Genomic DNA, 21,567 nt, shown 5'->3' with positions numbered 1-21,567 from the left:
TAAGATGCTAATTGCAGGGTAATAAACTTCCTTGGTTGTTCAGAGAACTACCAACGGAAGAAAATCATCATTTCTGATTCAAAATATACAAACTTTTTGTTGGCCGTTTGTTTGATGTTTTTATACCCTGCCCTCGTAAAATCATTACATGAAAATCATTCATTACCTAAAAGGACCACACATCTAATGTTGCCTCTCCCGAGTATTTTCTTAATTAAGCCAGATTATAGCAAAGGCTTCAGGTTCTTTTTTCTATTGTGTTTTCTACCTTCTATCAGCTTCACAAACATTTCCTCACTGAAGAGTAAGCCAATCCTTGCTCAGATCTTATCACAGAATTGCCCTTAAGTCTCTGTATTCACATACTGAGATGTCTCTGGTTTTTATTTATGCCACTGCCTGTCAGGTGGATGCAAAGCAGGCTCCCCCCCCCCATCCCTTCATGCTGATAAGATTTAATATCTGTTGAGCATTTACTTCATAATTCAAATTTTTTGCCAGGTAGGTGCGGCAACTAAAATACAGAATGGAAAAGAAAATATCTATGTAAGAAACAGCAAGTTCATCCAGTTCTAAGAAAATCTTCTCTCAGGTGGTCCTAATATCTGTGTTCCTGAGTAAAGAAAATCAATCAATAAAAATATTGCAAGTATTGAGCTGAAACAAACATGTTTTGTGCATATTTTTTACCCCTTGCAAAAGGATGCATGACTGGTGGAAAGGAAATGCCAAGACAATTTGACCAGTGCATAGAGGTAGAACTCAGCTGAATGGTCCAGGTTTCAAGTCAAAAGCCAGACAAAAGCTACTTTCTGTTTTAAAAGGAAGCTTCCACAGAGAATTAATCCCCACACAATCACCATCCATTCCTCACGTAATCACCACTCCTTTATCTACTCCCCTGATAAGATTAAAAAATCTGGACTGATTGGTGGCAGTTTATAACTGGGTACCTCAGCCTGGAAGAAAGGACCACATTTTTAGGATGTATCTGTATCACAGTATTGTATTTAACCGACGGCAACAATTTTACACAAGTGCACAGAACATAGGAAGCTTCATTATCCCAAGCCTTATCCCAAGTCAAACTATAGGTCCAACTAGCTCAGTACAGTGGTACCTCGGGTTAAGTACTTAATTCGTTCTGGAGGTCCGTACTTAACCTGAAACTGTTCTTAACCTGAAGCACCACTTTAGTTAATGGGGCCTGCCGCTGCTGCCGCACCACAATTTCTGTTCTCATCCTGAAACAAAGTTCTTAACCTGAAGCACTATTTCTGGGTTAGTGGAGTCTGTAACCTGAAGTGTATGTAACCTGAAGCGTATGTAACCCGAGGTACCACTGTATACCCCACACTGACAGGCAGTGCCTCTCCAGGAGATTCAGGCAGGGGATTCAAGGACTGAACCTGATACATTCTGAACATCAACTACCCAGTGGCGTAGCGTGGGTTGTCAGCACCCGGGGCAAGGCAAGTAATTTGCGCCCCCTAACCCGTGGATTTGCGCCCCCTAACCCCCAGATGTTGCGGCCGGCCCCCCCTGCACCCCCCACGCTACGCCACTGCAACTACCTACGTCATGGAATGCAATGCAGTCAAGTGTGTGGATTGGCAAAAGAGGGACGCATCATTCTGCAGGCCTGCTATTTACTCGTTAGATGGCCTGCTTTATGAGTAAATAGCAAAGTTAAAGAATAAAAATCTAGATCAGTATCTTTAGGGGGCTTACTGTATCATACATACTAAAATAATAACAACAACAACAATAATAATAATAATTTATTATTTATACCCCACCCATCTGGCTGAGTTTCCCCAGCCACTCTGGGTGGCTCCCAATCAATGTTAAAAACAGTACAGCGTTACATATTAAAAACTTCCCTGAACAGGGCTGCCTTAAGATGTCTTCTGAATGTCAGGTAATTATTTATCTCTTTGACATCTGATGGGAGGGTGTTCCACAGGGCGGGCGCCACTACCGAGAAGGCCCTCTGTCTGGTTCCCTGTAGCCTCACTTCTCGCAATGCGGGAACCGCCAGAAGGCCCTCGGCGCTGGATCTCAGTCTCCGGGCTGAACGATGGGGGTGGAGACGCTCCTTCAGGTATACAGGACCGAGGCCGTTTAGAGCTTTAAAGGTCAGCACCAACACTTTGAATCATGCTCGGAAACGTACTGGGAGCCAATGCAGATCTCTCAGAACCGGTGTTATGTGGTCCCGGCGGCCACTCCCAGTCACCAGTCTAGCTGCCGCATTCTGGATTAATTGCAGTTTCCGGTTCACCTTCAAAGGTAGCCCCACATAGAGCGCGTTGCAGTAGTCCAAGCGTGAGATAACTAGAGCATGCACCACTCTGGCGAGACAGTTCGCGGGCAGGTAGGGTCTTAGCCTGCGTACCAGGTGGAGCTGGTAGACAGCTGCCCTGGGCACAGAGTTAACCTGCGCCTCCATGGACAGCTGTGAGTCCAAAATGACTCCCAGGCTGCGCACCTGGTCCTTCAGGGGCACAGTTACCCCATTCAAGACCAGGGAATCCCCCACACCAACCCGCTCGCATTCCCCAAAAACAGTACTTCTGTCTTGTCAGGATTCAACCTCAATCTGTTAGCCGCCATCCATCCTCCAACCGCCTCCAGGCACTCACACAGGACCTTCACCACCTTCACTGGTTCTGATTTAAAGGAGAGGTAGAGCTGGGTGTCATCTGCATACTGATGAACACCCAGTCCAAACCCCCTGATGACCTCTCCCAGCGGCTTCATATAGATTTTAAAAAGCATGGGGGAGAGGGCAGAACCCTGAGGCACCCCACAAGTGAGAGCCCAGGGGTCTGAACACTCATCCCCCACCACCACTTTCTGGACACGGCCCAGGAGGAAGGAGCCGAACCACTGTATGACAGTGCCCCCAGCTCCCAGCCCCTCTAGACGGTCCAGAAGGATGTTATGGTCGATGGTGTCAAAGGCTGCTGAGAGATCCAGCAGAACTAGGAAACAGCTCTCACCTTTGTCCCTAGCCCGCCGGAGATCATCAACCAGCGCGACCAAGGCAGTTTCAGTCCCATGGTGAGGCCTGAATCCCGATTGGAAGGGATCCAAATGGTCCGTTTCCTCCAGGTGTGCTTGGAGTTGTTCAGCAACCACTCGCTCAATCACCTTGCCCAAGAATGGCAGATTTGAGACTGGGCGATAGTTGGCCAAATTGGCCGGGTCTAAAAATGTTTTTTTAAGAAGCGGTTTAATGACCGCCTCTTTCAGTGGGTCTGGGAAGGCTGCCTCACAGAGGGAAGCATTCACCACCCCGCAGAGCCCATCGCCCAGCCCTTCCCGGCTCGCTTTTATCAGCCAGGATGGGAAGGATCAAGGAGACAGGTGGTCGATTTCACTTGTCCAAGCAGCCTGTCCACATCCTCGGAGGTAACAGATTGGAACTGATCCCATGTAACAGGACCAGACAGAACTCTAGCACACTCCCGCCCTGGCCCTGCTCCCACGGTGGAGTCTACCTCCTTCTGAATCTGAGCGATTTTATCTGCAAAAAACTTTGCAAAAGCATTGCAGGAGATCTTGGGGTCCCTACCAGGCCCCGGTGGTACAGGTGGTTCCGATAGATTGCGAACCACCTGAAAAAGTCTCCTGCTGCTGTTTTCTGCAGATGCAATGGAGGCAGCGAAGAAGGCCCTCTTTGCCGTTGCCATTGCCACTTGGTAGGCTCGACGTTGAGCTCTAGCCCGTGTCCGATCTGATTCAGAATGAGTTTTCCGCCACCGGCGCTCTAGCCGTCTCAACGATTGTTTCATCACCCTCAGCTCCAGGGAAAACCGCGGGGCTGTCCGGGCTCCATGCAATCAGAGAGGGCGCTTCGGAGCCAGACAGTCAATAGCCCTGGTTAACTCCGCATTCCAGTGTGCCACCAGGGAATCAGGAAAATGTGCAATGCTTACAGACACAAATTTAAAACAGCAGCTAACACTCAACTTAGATACCTCATACAGGCACCCAAGCACCCTGCAACAGGCCAACAAAAAAATAAAATAAATGAGTACACATGTCAGTGGCTTGATAAATCAGTCAATTCATTAGGATAAAGGCTGTGTGTCCTGTATGAGTGGGATACTGGTGGCCACACCCAGTTTTGATCACACCTTCTACTTGCATGTGGTCCTAGAGCCAAAAAAAGTTCTCTCTGCTTTAGGGAATATAAAGTTGGATGCAGCCTCCTGAAGCAAGTGTCCTCAAGAGAAGATGTGTCTTTTGAACCAAATTATGGGAAGAGATGGATAGTGTCTTGTCAAAGTCTACCCAGTCAAAGCTGACTCTTGAATTTCTATCTCTTGAACACAGCTTTTTCTGTTTCCCAGCTTTTAATATTCTGTATATAGGATGGGAAGTCATATTATTGCTGCATGTACTAAGAATGATTTCAAATACACTGGTGTTGTTCCTTGTGAAACTAAGCAAGTCTGGTCCTGGCCAGCAATACCAGGAGTCAACTCTTACCAGCCAAGGTCCCTTCGCTCCACCCAATAAAATATTTGAGGGGGCTGCCCCCCAAAAGTTGATGGGCATTGCCATTCAAATGCTGTATGTGTGCCTCATCTTGTGGGGTGGGACTTATCTGCCTCCCAAATATTTTATTCAAGATGACACCCCTGCCAGAATGGGAAAGTAGTTGGCAATTCTTTAACAGCACTTTCTCTATGGAAAGATAGTTAATGGTAGTCGTCACCATTGTAATAATGTCTTTCTCTAAATATCGACAAAACACTAAATATCTGCAGATCTTCATCTATTGAACTCATGATTTTCAGTGATCCATGAGGGATCAGGCACTGTTTGAGCATCAAAGTATTATAAGCTGATCATTGTAAGCTGGCCATTATAAACAGCTTCTGTTGTTTCCAATGGGCAAATTTCCCTTAAAAATCAGAGTAAGTAAATGACAATTCACCCCATATGTGCCAATGGTGCAATTACTTTTTCCACCTCCTTTCCTGATGGCTTGCAAAGGAACTGGCACCCAGACTAAGACACAGTGATCTTGCCAGCTCCATCTTTCCCCCCACAAAAATATATTGCTTGTATTCTTTTGCCTCATTTAAATGGTGGGCAGCACGTTTTGCTAGAATCTCTAATGCTGGCAGAGCTGGTGTGATAATTTCCTCCATAGGGAAGCTACTGACAGTGTTGCCAAGAAGAAATACATGTGGAAAACGTGTCAGAATTGAAAATCAGTGTCCATGTTACAGCTTAAAGATGGCAGGCAGAAGCCAATTGCAGGTATATGGTACCCCACTCCTGGACCTTTCCTGGGAAGCCATGGATTTTTATTTCTGTCACAACGGTTTCCACAAGTATTCCTTCATGGGATTCATTCCAAGAGCACTCTTATAGAGCAGAACATTACACTGGAATTGGGTCTCAGTGTAAACTCTGGCACAGGAGTTTTGTGACTGGCTTATAGCACTGGCAGTTGGGCATTGTGCCACATCTATAGCTATTCCAGCCAAGGGGCATTCCAACTTTGTCTGTGAGTAGCGGCCATGCATGAGAACAAGCAGAGGATTTTCAACTGGGAAAATCAGATCTAGCAGCATGATTGACAGTCAGTAACTAGCTAAGCAAATAACCAATTACTATGTGTGAGTAAGAATCATGGCTTCACTTTGGGACATTATCAGTTAGGAGATGCATCACTGATGGGAATCACCAAGGCATAGATTTTAAGCAGGCTATTGGCATGTTTTGTCAAAACGTAATTTTCTTTAGTGCTTCCGAGAAGAGAGCCAGATTACCTGTTTATTGAGCATTCACCCCGATTTACTTGCACAAAGTTTATGCTAACTAAGTTTGTTATTGGTATGAGCTTTCATGTGCATGCACACTTCACAGATCGAAAGCTCATACCAATAACAAACTTAGTTGGTATCTAAGGTGCTAATGGAAGGAATTTTTTTATTTTGTTTCGACTACGGCAGACCAACACGGCTACCTACCTGTAACTAGGTTATGCTGTGGTTGGCAGAATTCACTGGGGCAGCAGAGTCTGATACCAATCTTTCTTTCCTTCTTGTTCATGATGTAGATCTTCCCTCACCAGTTCTTTCCTGGTGGGGAGGGAAGTACCATTTTGCCAAATGTATAGGACTGGCCCTACCCAGCCTTCGTTGAACATTTGCTCTGAGATATTTCCAAGGAGGTTATGTGACAAAGAGCATTAATTCTGCATTCATTATTGTGTGCTGTTTATACATCTTTCCATACTTTTCAGTGCTTTTCCCTGTTCCTTTCCTAACCTCAAAGGTCCCTTAGAAATGGATTTCTTGCAACTAAAGCAATAGAGTACTTTAATCCACTATAACTGAATTCCCCAGTATGTGCTGGAACCTTTCCTGCAAAATGCTCACAGTCTGCAGACACTCTGAAAGTCTGGTTGGAGATGATAGATGTAAAATTGCATTATCACTTACCTGCCTGTAAGTTGGTATCAGGTGAGAGTGTTGCCTCTTGCGGAAAGTTAAGTGCTGTGCGGAAGAGTCCTCACACATCCTTACTTACTGTAGTTCACTTCTTCTCAGGGAGAAAAGAACTTAGCATCTCAGTTTCTGAGGGAACTATTTCAGGCAAAGGAAATCAAACAGTAGCTGTACAAGACGGTGTGTGGGTATTAATTGCACAGATCTCAAATTGCAGTTATCTAAGGTGGGGGCTCATCTTTCTTTGACTATGCTGTGTAAACCAACTCAATCATATTTCAATTGGAATTTGAACAGTTCTTTAACAGAGCATGATAAGTCCATATAACGCAACAGTGTTAGTCTAGCACTGGGGAGACCTGGGTTCAAATCCCTAGGCAAACATTAACTTCACTGGGTACCTTGGAGCAATCACTCTCTCTCAGCCTAACCTACTTCACAGGTCGTTGTGAGGAGAAACTGTGTCAGAGGTGAGCCACATATGCTGCCTATACTATGCAGCACTTCTACAGGAAAAAGGGAAATCAAAAGCCTGCTGCATGCTTTCCTTGCTCCTCCTTTCCACTGCAGTTAGGCTGCGGGGTGGGGGGCAGCCTTCTACTGTAGGCAGTAGAAAGCTTTTTTCAAGCCTAATTGTTGTACGGGGTACTTTGTGGGGAGGATTTCCAGCTGGGGAGCAAATGGTTAATTCTTGAATCTAATTAAAATACAGTAGTGTGTCTCTGTTCTTTATGCTGTCCCTTCTGTTGCTGGCCTCTGTTGCCAGATATCAGTGTATTTCATATTCTTTATCTGCTACTCCTCCTAAACAGCAGTAATGCATATCCCAAACAGGCTGCTACAGGGGTGTGTGGGTGTGTGTCCTGTCTCTAAGGTTGCTGCCACTGAGCAAAGATGGGAGACCTCAGTCTCAAGGGCCGGATGGGGCCCTCCAGTCCTCTTTATCTGTTAGGGACCAGGAGTCAGATTCCTCTTCATCAGCTAATAGAGGCAAGGACTCCAAACCAAAGGGCATGTAGGGTCAGCCTCAGAGATGCAGCTACCAGAAGAAACAACAGCTACAGATGTGAGTTAGTTGGTACATGCAACACTACATGTTTGGATTTACTTGCCCTTTACTATCAATGGTGAGCTTATATGCTTGGACGTGAAGATTTCAAGCAACCTTACTGGCCACAGGAGAGACATTGATTTTTGGTCAGCAGTCAAAAAGCCACCAAAGAGGCAGATGCACCAATCAGAATGATGTATTGATGACCAGAATTCCAGGTTCAGTTTAGGTTCTGATGATCCACCTAAGAAGCAATAAGGTAGTTTAAGTAAAAGAAATTATGACAGTGTTGTGGTAGCTAGGCGGGTGGCAAGATGAGGGCCTGAAGGTATTCTTATGCCAAAACAAAATGTCCAGAACCCATTGCTTTGCTCAGATAATCATAATCTGAGGATTATCACTTTTCTGATACCTCTAATACATCAGTCTTAAAGCACCAATACATCAACCAGATGGAAGGTAGATGGTGAAATAGAAAAATCCTGATGCTGTAGACTCTAAAGTAGGCAATATTTCACAAATCTCCCAGTCTCCTGGCTTTGAGCCCAATGCAATTATAAGCAATTATTTCTGTTTTTGAAGCTCAGCATGAGATACCTTGGGCCTGCTTTTCCACTAGTCACAATAGGGCATTCCATTGATTTCAGCAGTAGGAAGCGAGGTATGTGATTTTCCACCCAAATCCGTAGTTATATTCATTGGCCTAAGAGGACCAATTGTACTACTATAGGTAAACTGTAGATTGCAGAGGAATGCCACTGAGCTTGACAGCTATCTTGTAAAGCAGAGGTTTTCAACCTTTTCTGGGTCCACAGCTTCCTTGACCAACTACATTCTTTCTGCGGCACCCCTGTGGGGCTCAGGAGCCCAGTTATGTCACCACTTGCCTGCAGAGCCAGCAGCCCCTCATCCCCTTTCGAACACTCTCCCTTGTGGAGTGTTCCCTTAGCCTCCTCTCTTCTCCCCTCTCCTTGGGAGTTCTCAGAGCAGCTGCAGATGCTGCCCTTGGTCTCTGAGCTGCCCCCCTCTACTCCAAAGAGAGGTGCCTCCTCACACTGCCCCACAGGAGGCAGAGAGGAGGGAGACAGAAAGCTGGAACCATTGGTGGGCTGGATGTGGGCTTGTCAACTGAAGCTGAATCCTGATAAGGCAGAGGTGTTATGTGTTCCATGTTCTTGACTCAAAAGGTTGGGGAGACAGGCCTGTTCTGTGTAGGGTTGCAGTCCCCAAGAAGGAGCAGATCCATAGCATTGGCAACAGAGGAGGAGGGAGGATGCTTCTCCCTTAATTCCAACCACCAAGTTTACTGTCTCCAAACAGATTGAAACAAACCCAGTTGATATTTTGGTCTAAAATAGGCACATTTCTTCATTTGACTGGAGGGAGTAGGACAGCTTTTTCAAAACACAAATATAGCTGCTATCTTGTGCAAGAGGGACTTGGGATTTCCTGAAATGAGTTAAGTGGCCCGCAGAAGCCAGGAGAAAGCTGCACTTTCTTGCTCATTTTGGGAAATCCTGACTCCCAGAGCCACTGCATGAATAAAGATGACATGTGTGGTGGGAATAGAGCCATCAGCTCAGCATCCTGCTCCAGCAGTCCCTAGAGTGACCATGAACTTGGCAGGGCTGATGTTGCATAAAAACAGCAGAAAGAGACTTGTGAGGCTTTCTGCATCTCTGGGACACTTTCTACATGCAATATGAGAACCAATTAGCAATCCATCCAGGGCACCATCCGGATGAACAGTGAACCAAATCAGTTAGCAACTGCAGAACAGCAGAAGGAATACAGTACATTTCCAGTTTTCAACAAGTTTGTAGAAGCCACTTCTTCCCTATAGCAATCTACACAATATACAAAAGCTCTCTTTTTACAAGACAGGCTAATTTTAAAAATACCCTTTCAAATCAGCAAGCGTTAGTGGCAGGTCAAGCAACTTCTGTGCTGTCAAAATAAGGAAATATGAAATTCCTCAGTTGGCTATTTGGAAGGTAATTTTAGAATGTTTTGATGGATACTAATCCTGTGTGTCACTCTAGCATCACCCAGTGTCTCCTAACCTGATCACAAGACACTCAGAAGTGTAGCCTTTGTCCTCTTCATGCTGTCAGGAACTGACAATCCAAAACTTCTAGAGGCATGAGGTTGCCAGATACTGTTGGTTCTGTTTGTCAGCTCTCTGAGGCATAAGCACAGTCTTTGATCAATGCTCTTTGATCAGACATCTTAACATTGATAAATGCTTTCTCTCCTGTTGCCCACTGCTTTAGCTTCTCATATGCTGTTTAGATATTCTTCAGGGAGAAAGCTGTGTAGAGAGCCCAAATGTGTCAGTATAATTCCTAAGGCAAGGGTGCAGAAGGGGTTTAACAGAACCAGATAGAGCTTCCAGAAAGCGGGTGTTAGCATGCCAGTGGCAAGTACCTTCCAAAAATATAACACCACAGAGATGGAAGGCACTTCAAAGGCCATCTAGTCTGCTCCCCTATCAATGCAGGAAATGCACTGCCTGGTGACTCTTTAGCCTCTACATGTGATACTGACACGCTACCACAGTACATGGTGGAGTGTAGTTCAAACATTAGGAACATAAGAAGCTGCATAACACCCAAGTCTCAACATTCCTCCATCTTGCTGAGTACTGTCTCTGCACTGATGGGGAATGGGTTTCCTGGGTTTCAAACTGGGGTATCTCCCAGCCATATTTGAAGATGCAGGGGATGCAGCCTGGTACCTTCTGTGTGGCAAGCATGTTTTCTACTTCTGAGCTGCAACCTTTCCCTATTACATAGCAAACTGTCTTATACCAAGTCAGACCATAAGTCCATCTAGCTCAATATTTTCTACAGTTACTGTAAGTGGCTACCCAGGGATTTGGTCAGGCATTTTCCCCAGCCCTATCTGGAGAAATCAGGGATCCAGCCTAAGACCTTCTACATGCAGAGTGTGTGCTTGACCACTGAGCTATGGCCCTTGTCTATTATTCCTTGTGTTCTGTTCTTGTTTATTGATATACCATGTTTTGGCTAAAAGCCACCCCAAGCAGCAGATAGAGAGGGATAATGGATACCTGGGTGCTAAAGATGACACACACATGACCAAAGATGGACACAAGTGGTTCCTAAACCTGATATTTGGTAAAGGTGCAGAGGACATTAGCGATTTAGCATCCCAAAGGTGGCTTGTCATATAGTTCTTTTTTCTTTAAAAAAATTTTTTTTATTGAAAGATTTTCATGGATAACAACAGTACATACAATGTCTCTGTTTTCAATTCATAGAGTCCTTTCTACAGGTTGATTACCTTCAGTGTGAGACATTGCTGTCATAAACATTGTGAGGTTACAGAGGCGAGAATGGAGGAGTAGGGGGGAGAAAGAAGGGTGAGTAATGATCTTTCAGACTTTTGCTTAGTGTATGTGTAGGGTTTTTGCATCAGCATCACCAGGATAGGTTCTTTATTTGTCTATTTGTTTGCTTTTGTTGGCGATGCAAGAGATTGGAAAGCGAAAGCCCAGAGCATGGTTGGTTGCATCCAGTTGTTTGCTATGAGTTTTCTTTGTCTGAGAGAGGGGGTGGGGGTTGTTGGATCAAATTAGCTATATTGATTTGTATGCTGCTGGGGGGTTTATGTTGTTGCATTGTTGGGCTGTATACCTTGTCATATAGTTGTGAGCATGATCCTGAGAGTACAATCCTATGCACACTTAACTGTGGTCATGATCCATTAAACACAAAGGGGCTGGCATCTTCAAAGCTTTAATTATCTCTTACTACCACCTTTATAAGACACCCCGCCCCCGCCATTTCCATTCTTGTGATATAATTTATCCACACTGCTATTTCATCTACTCACATCACACAGATTTAATAGGGCTAATTCATGGACGATTATGACTTTCTTGCAGCTCCAGGATTTAATCCAGTAACAAATTTATTAAATGTGTAGCATCATAGCTAATCTATTACTCGTCTATCAAGGTCACAAGATGAGTTCACAGCAGAGATCAGACTAAAAAGAAAAGATTCATTATTGCACCACCCACCCAACCATTAGCGTTCCAACGTGTTACACAACATTTTAAATCCAGATAGGGAATCTAGATTAAACCTTCTAATCTCTGTGACATGCCAAAATTCTGTTTTTCTTCCAATATCCAGCAAATACAGATATCAAGCAAATTCCACTAACAAAAAAGTATGCCAGCATCTGTCATCAGTCAACCACATTATGAATACTATGTTTCAGAAGGAACACTGGCTTCTGCCTCAAAACTAGCCAAAGAGAGACATTCTTCTGGCAGCGCTCTGGATCTGCACTGGCAGGATTGTCACCAGGCAGTTGGCAACTTATTTTACAGGCCCTGCCTGATTCTAGTGCTCTCCCTCCTCCCCACTACCCATGCGAAAACAAGCAGCCAGCCCAAGGAATTTTGCTGCCTGAGACAAAGAACAAGATGGTGACACACACAAACCAAATTCCAGGTACAGAAACTGGCAGCTGAATTTTCTTTCCATCCCGGGAACACCTATGAGCAACAGGTTAGTTTCTGCCACTTGAGCCTACTGCCTCACTTTGCCTAATGGTTGGGCTGGTCTCAGTAAGATGACAGTAAAGTGAGAGGAATCTGCCGGAACGTACTTTTCTTCCAGTAGGAGGCACTGTACTATATAAATTATACTACTCTGTAGAGCCAGCCCCATCAGTGTCTCACTGATATTCCACTTTAATTTGTTGTTCTTGACATCAAACTAAGTATTAAACTCAAATTAATCCACTGCAACATAATAACCTGCATACAAACAGTGCAAACACATCTTAATCCGCATAATACTTCGATGCTTCTTGCAAACAATTCCTAAAGCAGCTTACTGTTGCCCACACCCTGAGCACCTTTCTATTTAACAGGCTCCACACACCAAGCAGCTTTCTATTACACCATATGGTGCTAAATGGCTGATGACCTTCAGCAGCTGTTGAGAGAAAGCCACCTCTAGTTTCAACCTTAGTTTTACCGTCTGCTGTAAAGGAGAAGGAAACAAACACAACAGGAATTCAGTTCATCAGACTCTTGCAATCTGCCTGCCTGCCTTTATCTTCAACCTTGGTTTTCTAGAATCTTGCAAAGTTCCATCTTTCTCCCTTCAGGTGAAGAATGCAAGTAAATTAGGTACTCCATCTACCTAGTTGCATCAGTGGGAAATCTGATTGCAGTTGCATCAGTGGGAAATCTGATTGCAGTTGCATCAGTGGGAAATCTGAGCCTGATCCAATGGCCACCAGAACTCTATGAGGATGTTTCTTTGCCTCAAAGGAGAAAGAGAAGGTACACTGGAAAGACCCCCACCAAGCGTGTCACCATTTCCCTCTTTACATCCCTCCATGAATTGAAGGATGATTTTCTGCAGCAGGGCGCTTCCTCTACTTGTGAAAGCTCCCTGCATTGGTTCTTGATCATATACAGAGGCTCCCTGCAGAAGGCAGCCCTGTAACACCTGGAGGAGTGCAAACAAGAGGTAAGTGGCACATGGAGGCAGGCAGGGTTTGGCAATGCACTCTTGGTCTCCCTAACAATTGCCTGAGAAGCAAAAGCATCCACATAGTGTTTAAATCTAATAGGATTCTTGCTTTTGGGACTGAAATCAACTTCTCAGGCTGTGTGCCACGCTGAATGGTAGAGATGAGGTGAGGAGCCCAGCCAGAATTTCAAGACATATAATATATCATAGAATCTTAGAGTTGGAAGGGACCCCAAGGGTCATCTAGTCCAAGCCCCTGCAACGCAGGAATCTCAGCTAAAGCATCCATGACAGATGGCCATCCAGCCTCTGTTTAAAAACCTCCAAGGAAGGAGACTCCACCACCTCTCATGGGAGTCGTTCCACTGCTGAACAGCTCTTACAGTCAGAAAGTTTTTCCAAATGTTTAGTTGGAATCTCCCTTCTTGCAACTTGAAGCCATTGGTTTGAGTCCTACCCTCCGGAGCAGGAGAAAACAAGCATGCTTCCTAGTCCATGTGACACCCCTTAAGATATTTGAAGATGGATATCATATCTCCTCATAGTCTCTTCTTTTCCGGGCTAAACATACCCAGCTCCTTCAAGTGATCCTCATAAGGCTTAGTTTCCAGACCCTTGATCATTTTGATTGCCCTCCTCTGCACAAGTTCCAGCTTGTCAACATCCTTCTTAAATTGTAGCACCCAGAATTGGACCAAGTGTGGTCTAAGGGAGAATAGAGTGATACTATTACTTCCCTTAATCTGGACACTAGACTTCTGTTGGTGCAGCCTAGAATAGTATTAGCTTTCCCCCCCTTTTTTTCCTTTTTTTGCTGCTGCATCATACTGTTGACTCATGTTACGCTTGTGGTCCACCAAGACCCCTAGGTCCTTTTCACATGTACTGCTAGTAAGCCAGGTGTTGTGTCCCCCATCCTATATTTCTGCATTTGGTTCTTCCTGCCTAAGTGCAGAACCTTACATTTGTTCCTACTGAAATTCATTTTGTTAGCTTGCGTTAACAGTTCTCCATCTGTTAAGGTCATTTTGAATTCTGATTCTGTCTTCTGTGCCATTAGCTACCCCTTCCAGTTTGGTGTCATCTGCAAATTTGATGAGCATCCCTCAATTCCTTCATCCAAGTCATTAAACAACACTGGGCTCAGGACAGAACCCTGCAGCACCCCACTTGTCACTTTTCCCCCAGGAAAATGAGAAACCATTAATGAGTACTCTTTGGATTCAGTTAATCAACCAGCTACAAATCCACCTAACAGTTACCTTGTTCAATCCACATTTTACCAGCTTCCTCGTGAGAATATCATGGGGGACTTTGTCAAAAGCCTTACTGAAATCAAGATACACTATATCCACAGAATTTCCCTGATCCACCAAGCTTGTAATTCCATTTTTTTTTAAAATCAGATTGGTCTGGCATGTCTTATTTTTGAGAAACCCATGCTGGGTCTTAGTAATCACAGCATTCTTTTCTAAATGCTCAAAGACCGACTGTTGAATTATTTGTTCTAGGACCTTCCCTGGTATCAATGTCAAGCTCACCAGTTGGTAGTCACCTGGGTCTTCCTTTTCCCCTTTTTAAATATGGGGACAACATTTGCCTGCCTCCAGTCTTTAAGAGACCTCAGGTGTTCACCAAGAATTTTCAAAGATAATAGACAAAGGCTCCTTTAGTACCCTTGGATGCAGCTCACCAGGCCCTGAAGATCTGAATTCATTTAAAGTAGCTAGGTGTTCCTTACTATATATTTTCCTAACTTGGACTGTAGCTCCCTCCTTACATCATTTTGAGTAGTCTGCCTTTTCTCTGTCACCCAAGAGCATTTCTCTGTGTTCCCCACGCAAAGGACTTACCACTTGCTTTTTCTTCCTCTTACTTCAAGCATAGCCAAAGAAACCTTTTTTATTATTTTTAACCTCTCTTGCAAGCCTGAGCTTCAGCCATCCTGACTTCCCCCCTGCAACTGTTCGCTACTCGTGCATACTCCTCCTTTGTTATTTCCCTTTCTTCCATTTCTTATACATGCCCTTATTGACTCTCAGCTCATCTGTAAGCTCCTTATGCAGCCACACCAGTTTCCTTAGACGCCTCCCACTTTTCTTTCTTGTTGGTATTGCCTGCATTTGGGCCGTCAGTATTTCTCCTTTTAGAAACTCCCATCCTTCTTGAACTCCCTTCTCATTGAATATTTTTGACCATGCGATCACACCCAGTAACTCCTTCACCTTTTCAAAATATGTGATTGTGTCTTTAAGACACGATTGGTTAACCTCCTCTATCCATGGCATAGGTTTGGAGGGTTTGCCAAATTTTGGGGTTTGTAGTTAATTATCATCTGATTGATCAATTGATTGGTCAATTGATGAATGTTGGGGGCTGATTGCAACCCCATCAGGGTGCTGGGCTGCTTTATTTATTTTTGTTCTTTTTGACAGGAAACTCAATGAGGTCTTGCTGAGAGGCTAGAAAAATTTGCTTGGGGGTCTGATCAGGTCCCCTGGGACAAACTTTAGCCATCCCTGTTTTAAATTCTCACTAATCACCATGAGAAAGTGGAAAAGTCAATTGTAAGCCACATTATCTGCCATAAACAGCATGGTGTTTTATAGCACCACAACAATAAGAGAAACACTAAAGAATCTTGAAGCAACCATAAAACATGAATAAGTAGCCAGAAAGCAAATACAAGTTACTTGCCAAAGGAAGGTTAAAATCATCCAGTCAGCTTTCCAAAAAAGCTTTTTAAAATTGCCACATTTTGCCCTGATGATGAGCATTCATTAGACTATGGACAACAAAGAAAAAATCTTTGATCATGTCTGTGCTTCAAAATGGATAGATTGCACAACAGTTTAACTGCAATGACAGCAGAGAAGCCCGATTTCATCTTTGCAAACTTTAGTCAAGAAAGGTCCATGCTCTGGCCTTGTTCCCAACAGACTTTGCTCAGGCCAGAGCATATATAAGGTGTGACCATGCTCCTTGCAGTTTTTCCTGTGAAATGGAAACATCACACATTTTTTTTATCTCAGCCTTTGTTTTCCTTTGAGTTAAATGTTCTCAAAATTCCCTTAATAGCTGGGCTACTCTGCCTATTTCCTCCTGATAGCCCAACCCTCAAAGCAGACATCCTGTATCCCAGAGGTGTGATGGAAACTCTTTAAACCCAGATAATCCAAATTACCTACCCTCTCCCCCACAACAAATGGAAGGTAGAATTGCTTAGTTTATCAGAGTTCTAAAGAGGAAATTCACCTTTCATAGAATTCACTTTGTTCCTTGGGGGGGGGGGAGGTGGCAGGAGACAAAGGACTCTGGGGACAACAAAGACCCCTTTGTTTGCTAAAGAAAAAAGACGTGACCAGCATGCAGTTAAAAATGGCTTAAGAATTTGGAACCTTTGAAAGAATTTGAAACACCCAAAAGTCATAGTAGATAGCAATACCTAGTGTTTTTCTGCATTCCCCATCTTTCATGCCTGCAAAATTACTTATTTCCTTAATAAATACACATATGCAGAGTTTTAAAGGGCTTAAGTCTACTCTCCAACCTACCTAGCCTCACACAATCAGAGAATTTGGACTTTTCCCTAGAAACAGGATGGGTGGGTTCTGTGGATGCCTACCTGTGTTGGGATCCACTCTTGATTCTTTTTGTAGCTGTTGCTGTTGTGATAGGAATTTTATGGTTTTAGATATATAGTAATGTTCATAATTGCACATACATAGATCAGGACAGGAAAGCCAACCTGGAACCATTTTGATTCCTAAACTGACCAAATCCTTTCTCTGCAAGGTTAAAAATGGAAAAGCCTCCCCATTGTCTCTTCCTTTAATCTGTGTTTGAATAAGGTGTGAGCCTGTGACCTGGCCCAGGAAATAAGTATTTTAGCATTACAAAAGAATGGCCAGGCTCCCCAGAAAATCCAATCAAGTAACCTGCTAGACAGGAGATAAACAAGGAGAAGAGAAAAACAACATTTAAATTTCTGTGATGTAGGTGGGATGTATCTGAGGGGTGGTCTTAGGTTACACCCCTTCTGTGATGTATGCATAATGTTTCTGGGGGTGGTCCTGATCTAGAGAAGGGGAATTTCAAAAGTCTTTATAAGGCCTTGCAGGCTATTGTTCTGGGTCCTCTTCCTCTCCTGCGTGTGAGGGGGGTACCCTGTTGCAACAGATCAATAAAGATCAAGCTTACTAGCTGCTTTGCTTCTCAATATTCTCTGGTTGGCCTCTGTTATTTTCTCCTACCAATAGGGAACCTATGTAAGGACTCTATATGGGCTCTTGGGAACCCCATAAGGGAAAAGGGCATATTTTTATTTACAACAGATGGCGACCACGCACGAAGGGACTTTTGGTTACCCAGATTCTGGAGGCGAGGAAGGACTGGTTATCCAGCGCGCACCAGGCAGTTTGCCAGGAGGAATAACCAGTCTTCCATCGGTCCCAGGGTCTGGCAATAACTTGGAGTTCAGCGGGGCTAACCAGAGGAAGCAAAGCTTGGATCAGGCCGGCCTTAAACAACCAGTCAAGAGATCCCGGGATCACCAGGACAGCGCTTGCGAAGTGAGTATGAGTAGGAAAAATGGGTAGTGGGGTGGGATTCTGCAAACCACAGCAACCTATACTTCTCAAATCCTTACTTCTTTCCTCACTTTAACTCTTGAAAAATTGCCTTCTCCTTTCTGTCCCCTCGATCTCAACACCAGCCTTAGCCCTTCGGAGTATGCCCAGGCAAGGGTTGTGTGTGACTTCTTTCACTTAATTCTTTATGCCGACCTATTCCTTCGGAGTTTTGCCCAGAAAGGTCGTGCAATTTCTTCTGCACTGAAAACTATAATTCCCAAAACTATAACTCCCAGCGCAGCCGCACCTCTGCCATGGCGATCTTTGTTAGAAATGACCTGTGAACAGAGAACGCAAGGGCGCTGAATTCCTTTCCATCTTTTGTATTCCAGAGTCTCAATCTGGCATTGCAAGTGTGCAAGCGTTCAGTAGGGACTCTGAGTTAGATTGTAAAAGGCAGGGAGGTTGCTGTGGGTTGTAGAATAGAGATTAAGTGAGGTATCCCCAGGTTTTTCCCCTCGGAGATTTGTCCAGGTATCCCCAGGTTTTTTCCCTCGGAGATTTGTCCAGGTATCCCCAGGTTTTTTCCCTCGGAGATTTGTCCAGGTATCCCCAGGTTTTTTCCCTCGGAGATTTGTCCAGGTATCCCCAGGTTTTTCCCCTCGGAGATTTGTCCAGGTATCCCCAGGTTTTTCCCCTCGGAGATTTGTCCAGGTATCCCCAGGTTTTTCCCCTCGGAGATTTGTCCAGGTATCCCCAGGTTTTTCCCCTCGGAGATTTGTCCAGGTATCCCCAGGTTTTTCCCCCCTCGGAGATTTGTCCAGGTTTCCGCTTTTCCGGACCCTTCAGAGTTTTGCCCAGGTCCAAATCCCTTTTAATTGAAAATGGGTGCACCTCAGTCAAAAGAAAAATAGTCCTCAGACCCCTGGCGTGAAAGAAGCCAAATTGGTGCTTACTTCCCGCCTGGACTCTGACAGTTTGTGTTTAAGAAACGTTTTTCCTGTGTTTAAATTGTACCTAGGTAACATCCAGCAGCTGCTTATCTTAAATGTGCCATCTAAAATAAAAATGCAAGCTTGCTCCAAATTCTAAATCTAAGGAAGTCATGTTGAACCTTATCAGTCTTAAAAACAAGACAAAATGGAGAATGAAGTGTGCAAATGTTTGTTATTTGAGAGAGGCTCTAAAAGAGAGTTTTTCTCCCAAGTGGTAAAATCCTGTATACGTGCTACTTGTGTTCTGAAAGGAGGATTACCCCACCTCCTTTCTCTAGTTTCAGTGGGGGGGGGGTGATTTTAAGTCTAATGGTAAATGATGTGTTGTAACTTTTGAGTTTGTGAGTACACCTGTGTTCCAGTCTAAGTTAACCTAATGTTTCTACTGCAAAAGCCTAGTTGAGCCAACTGCTCTCTCAAGCTAAAATGCAGTGTATGTATTTCATTAAGCATATGCCTATGAAAGTATGGTGTTCCTTCTAAGAAAAATATCTGAGTCCAGTTTTAACTTTGATCTGGTTGGACAGAAGAGTTATTGTAAGGCTCCTGATATCAGTCTCAATAAGATGTCCTGGCCTTTTTTTTTCTTAGAAAATGCCCCCCCTTGTTTCATTCTGTCTCTTTCAGGGTTTTTTCCCCTTCTCCTTCTTATTCTGTGCCAGGTAAATTTACTCCCGAGTAAGCTTCCTTTAAAGGAAACTGCAAAGGGGGGGGCATAGATTAGGCTTACTATTCCTCTGCAAGTTCAGGAAAAATTGTTCACTCTTGTATTCCTTTTAAATCAAATCTATGGCTGTTTAAACTTTGCTTTATAAAAGATCCTCTCCCTATCTTAGGAAAAATGTTAACTTCAATCTTCTTTTAAAGATAATTTCTATAGGAATTTGCACTCTTTAGTCTAAGGAAGTAAACTCTCACTCAAACTAGCTTCAAGATCTGCTAAAAGGGTTGGGTACTTTTATTTTCCTTTTCCTTAGTACATGATAGGCGCATGGTTTGTGATAGGCGCATGGCTTGTGATCTCTTCCCCAGTTGTGTCTGTGTACTTAAGTATGTGTGTGTTTCTGGTAGTACAAATCTTGCTATGAACCCTGTATTTTAGGGTTGGACTAGATGACCCCAGGTCCCTTTCAACTTTCCCAATTTGTGGCTGATGTGTTGAAATTCAGCCCAGATTTGCTCTTTGTTTTTTAAAAGGTGAGAGGTGAATGTGTGTGTTTCTGGTAGTACAAATCTTGCTATGAACCCTGTATTTTAGGGTTGGACTAGATGACCCCAGGTCCCTTTCAACTTTCCCAATTTGTAGCTGATGTGTTGAAATTCAGCCCAGATTTGCTCGTGATGCTTGAAGCAGAACTGGTGATATCAGGCATTTCAGGCATTTAAGTGATTACAGTGTTTATCATTTTGTCTATTATTAAAAAAAATCAGACTTAAAAGTCTACTCAAAGTTTAAGCACATAAAAATTCATATAGTTAAGTAGAATTAGCCTTGACCATGACTGAGAATGTTAAAAAAAATTAAATAAAAAAATCCTATGAATTCTAACTCTCTGGCCATTTTTACTCATAAATAAGAGAGCGGTTGATTGTTCCGCGAATGGCCAGAGGGATATTAGCCCTTTCCTGTACATAAAGGAAGCAGTCTCAGTTTGCTTGGGCTGAATGGTGAATACTTGAATTGCTGAGTTTCTCTTTTTTGTTTTAAAATCTAACCCTATTTTAAAAATCTACTCCTTACCTGGCCATTTTTACTCATAAATAAGAGAGCGGTTGATTGTTCCGCGAATGACCAGATAAAATGACCAATAATGATAGCCCTTTCCTGTACATAAAGGAAGCTTGGGCTGAAATTGCTAGCTTTGGTGAATACTTAAATTGCTGAGTTTCTCTTTTTTGTTGTTTTAAAATCTAACCCTATTTTTAAAATCTACTCCTTACCTTTCCCTTCCTTATTCTAATTGAGCCAAAAGATGCAACATTTTCAATGGTATAAAAGGTTTGCTGAGACATGAACTCTGCACATGCACAGAGGCTAGATCAGCTAAAGAAGAGAGAGAGAGGAAGGGGGGAACTGTAAGGGGGGAGAGGAGGTTTCTTCGAGAACTGCAGAGAGAAATTTATCCAAATGCAAAAACTTGGAACCATTGACCGAAATCACCCTAAATGTGTCTTTGCTCCAGGGCTACTTAAGACAATAGAGTTAAGTACTGGACATGCCAAATTCTTTTCACAGGTAAATATCAAAGCACTCCCACTGTGAGTTCCTCTCTTGAGTAGTTTCTCCCCCCCATGGGATTTAAATTTTATAACAGTTTTTGTGTGTGTGTGTGTGTGTGTGTGTGTGTGTGTGTATATATATATGCCTATGCATTTTAGGAACAGCATTTCCTGACAGACCTCTCACATGGAATAATTTTCCCTTTTAACAGAGTGTCCTTTCTTTTCTCCCACAGCACAAATGATAATGAGGGGATGCAAACAGTGATTTAAATACTCTATAAAAAGTAATTGCATTTGTTTTTCTTTTTGTTTTTCTTCCCTTTAAGGCAAACAGTCACTTTCTTTCTGTTCAGCAAAACAAGTCTGAATCCCTGCTATATTAGTTGATTTCCATCTATCTCTCTGTGGCTTTGACATTTTTTTAAGTTACAAATAATCTGTTTTCATTTATTTAATCAGTTTCTCCATGATGTCTATGAAGTTGATCGAAGCACAACCAAACATTGTTTGTGGAATGGTACTTGTTTACCTTTGGCCTGAGCATTTCTTACTAATTCTGTCATTTTGGCTAGTGCAAGGTACCTGCACAACTTTAAAATTGCCATTCATTTTTATTGGTATTAACTCATTTCCCAGTATTCCGCTATTAACATTACAGCTGATGTCACATCAAGAAACACTTTTATTTTCATTTGGGATGTTAGAATGCCAAAACAGATTACTTCAGGT

The 21,567-nt window shown here is 43.4% G+C and overlaps 1 long non-coding RNA gene across 2 annotated transcripts in view; it reads left to right on the top strand.

Annotated features, from left to right (window-relative positions):
• Nucleotides 1–21,567, top strand: part of LOC310709448 — a 52,460-nt gene that overhangs the window by 5,535 nt on the left and 25,358 nt on the right. The window contains exon 3 of one of the 2 annotated variants that reach the window (XR_014527517.1): nt 506–667. The exons of the other annotated variant lie outside the window; for it this stretch is intronic. This is a non-coding gene — a long non-coding RNA (uncharacterized lncRNA). Of the gene's footprint in view, nt 1–505; nt 668–21,567 lie in introns of those variants that run through there. 2 annotated transcript variants of the gene reach the window in all.

The sequence above is a fragment of the Podarcis liolepis genome (assembly GCF_965112155.1).
Source record: "Podarcis liolepis genome assembly, chromosome: 6".
NCBI lineage: Eukaryota > Metazoa > Chordata > Lepidosauria > Squamata > Lacertidae > Podarcis > Podarcis liolepis.
The sequence above is the reverse complement of the archived record's forward strand: the minus strand, read 5'-3'. Positions and strand labels throughout refer to the sequence as shown.